Below are 3,226 nucleotides of genomic sequence, written 5' to 3'. Positions count from 1 at the left end.
GCCTTCTTTGTTCTTTCTAAGCCAACAAAACTGTTCCATTTCTTCTTCTATGTTTTCATCTTTCTAACATTACTTTTCATAAGTCACGCATAGTTATCACTCTCATGTGCCTTTACCTGCTTATGAGGGCCTCAGGTTTGGAAAAATCCTGTTTATCCTCTACCCTTCACACAGAACTTGTTATAGGAAAGAAAAAGAAGATGAAAACAATAGGAAAAGGGAGATAGACATTGTTGTTAGGTGATATTGAAACAACTATGACTCATAGCAACCCTATGAACAATAGATCTGAACTTTGCCCCACCATGTACCATCTTCATGATCTTACCATCTGTGTGTGTATTGTAGGGAGCTCTGGTGGCCTAGTGGTAAGAAACTACACTGTTACCCTGAAGGCATTTGGTTTGAATCCACCAGTTGCTCCACAAAGAAGTATGGGCAATCTCCTCCTTTCGGAGGCGATTAACAGCCCCCAAAAGCCCACTGGAGGGCCAGCTATGGGTCAGTTTTGACTCAATGGTACTCAAAGAAAACAACAATATATATGTAAATACATCTATCTATACATTTCATGTATTTATCATCATAATAAATGCATATTTTTGTGATTTAAGAATATATAGTACAATATTTTTTTTTTGCTTTTCTTTTTTTTTTTACTTTGAGACATGATAGAAAAAAAATCTTAGAGGAACACATGGAAAAATAAGACATGATTACACTGATAGAGACAACCTAGCCAGAAAGCTTTGTCAATTCTGAGTGTGATATGCTAAAGGGCTGAAAGGAATTAGTACTCTTTTCCTTCTTCCTCGTGCTCTCCTTCAACAGAATCCACACCCACCTCCTCATAATCCTTCTCAAGGGCAGCCATGTCCTCACGGGCCTCAGAAAACTCTCCTTCCTCCATCCCCTCACCCACGTACCAGTGAACAAAGTCACGCTTGGCATACATCAGATAAAACTTGTGGTCCAGGCGAGCCCAGGCCTCAGCAATGGCTGTGGTGTTGCTCAGCATGCACACAGCTCGCTGCACCTTGGCTAGGTCTCCACCAGGCACCACAGTGGGAGGCTGGTAATTAATACCAACCTTGAAGCCAGTGGGGCACCAATCCACAAACTGGATGCTGCGTTTGGTCTTGATGGTGGCAATGGCAGCACTGACATCTTTGGGAACCACATCACCACGGTGCAACAGGCAGCAAGCCATGTATTTACCATGACGAGGGTCACATTTCACCATCTGGTTGGCTGGCTCGAAGCAAGCATTGGTAATCTCTGCTACAGAAAGTTGTTCATGGTAAGCTTTCTCAGCAGAGATAAAGGGGGCCTATGTGGCCAGAGGGAAGTGGATGCGGGGATAGGGCACCAGGTTGGTCTGGAATTCTGTCAGATCGACATTCAGGGCACCATCAAATCTGAGGGAAGCAGTGATGGAGGACACAATCTGACTAATCAGGCGGTTAAGGTTAGTGTAGGTTGGGCGTTCAATATCAAGGTTTCTGCTGCAGATGTCATAGATGGCCTCATTGTCTACCATGAAGGCACAATCTGAGTGCTCCAGGGTGGTGTGGGTGGTGAGAATGGAGTTGTAGGGCTCGACCACAGCTGTGGAAACCTGGGGGGCTGGGTAAATGGAGAACTCCAGTTTGGACTTCTTGCCATAATCAACAGATAGGCGCTCCATCAGCAGGGATGTGAAGCCAGAACCGGTTCCCCCACCGAAGCTGTGGAAAACGAAGAAGCCCTGGAGACCCGTGCACTGGTCAGCCAGTTTTCTTATTCGGTCCAAGACGAGGTCAATGATCTCTTTGCCGATGATGTAGTAGTGCCCACGGGCATAATTATTGGCAGCATCTTGCTTGCCTGTGATGAGCTGCTCAGGGTGGAAAAGCTGGCGGTAGGTGCCAGTGCGAACTTCATCAATAACTGTGGGTTCCAGGTCTACAAACACCGCCCTGGGCACATGCTTGCCAGCACCAGTCTCACTGAAGAAGGTGTTGAAGGAGTCATCTCCTCCCCCAATGGTCTTGTCACTTGGCATCTGGCCATCAGGCTGGATGCCGTGCTCCAGACAGTAGAGCTCCCAGCAGGCATTGCCAATTTGGACACCAGCCTGGCCAACGTGGATGGAGATGCACTCACGCATTCTGACTATGGGTTAGAAAGCAAGGACGACAGGAGTGGACAGTGGGTTCCGGTTACCGTCCCCGACAAGCTAAGAGTCGAGGTAAGTAACACACTGCATATTGTACAATATTACCTCAAAAGCTTGCTGTATAACAGTATGTGCTTTAACTCTTACGCAGCAGCCTACAATCCAGGCATTATCATGCACTTTTGAGTGCTATAACATTATCTCTTTGTGTAATTGCCTTTAGGAATTTTTACTGTGAAGTGCATTTTGGCTCCCAAGTATAGCAAAACAATGCTAGTGATTACAGCAGTGACAAAAGACAAAAAGCTACCAGTTTAAACATGTTATTAAATAACATGAAGGTGGAAAACCAGTGACTATTATTGTTTGTGATATAGGTATGATCTCAACATTCAAAGCAAGGAAAAAAATTCTCCAAGTTGTTAAAGGATCATGTCCACTGACAAGTTCTGAAAAAATGCAAAAGTAATATGTATTAGACATGGAGAAGCTACAAAAGGTATGGATTGATGACCAAACGCCAAACTAATTTACCCTCTCAGCACCATGAGACTCACTGCAAAGGCACAAACTTGTTCAAGGTGCTTAAAGTGAAAGCAGGCAACCATATGGAGTTCACACAACATCCCAATTACATAACATCCTATTTCTCAGAATATTCCATGGACGTTAAGTGACATGTGACTCTAATAATGTCATGACAGCTTGAGAGCAGCTGTATAGCAGCTGAAAATAGTAAGAAGAGGGGAGAAGACAGCAGGAAATTTGAGGCTAGAAAGAATGCTAATTCAGCCCAAGGTGAAGCAACTCTAAAACAACGTATTTTAAAAGAGAATACTAGTAGAATGAAGGTCAATTAGAAAAGATTTGAGTTGAAGGATCATCTGAAAGAAAAACTGGCAGATTATCTACTTGCTGGGAGACTATGAGGAATTTAGAAGAAAGGGATAGAGTATGAGTGTGTGAGTGCAAGGCAATCAGGGTTCAGATGAAATCACTAAGCAACTGTAAACCCCTGACCGCCTGGTAAACCAAGTTCAGGGAGTCCATTCTTTTTTTTTTTTTTTT

General features: G+C 44.0%; 1 pseudogene; it reads right to left on the bottom strand.

Moving 5' to 3' along the window:
- Positions 1-790: 790 nt before the first annotated feature.
- Positions 791-2,155, bottom strand: LOC102868157 (annotated as a pseudogene).
- Positions 2,156-3,226: the final 1,071 nt, after the last annotated feature.

This window comes from Elephantulus edwardii, unplaced genomic scaffold (genome assembly GCF_000299155.1).
Source record: "Elephantulus edwardii isolate Elephantulus edwardi_28Jun2011 unplaced genomic scaffold, EleEdw1.0 scaffold00005, whole genome shotgun sequence".
Lineage (NCBI taxonomy): Eukaryota > Metazoa > Chordata > Mammalia > Macroscelidea > Macroscelididae > Elephantulus > Elephantulus edwardii.
Note: the sequence above shows the minus strand (reverse complement) of the source record. Positions and strands in the feature narration are given on the sequence as shown.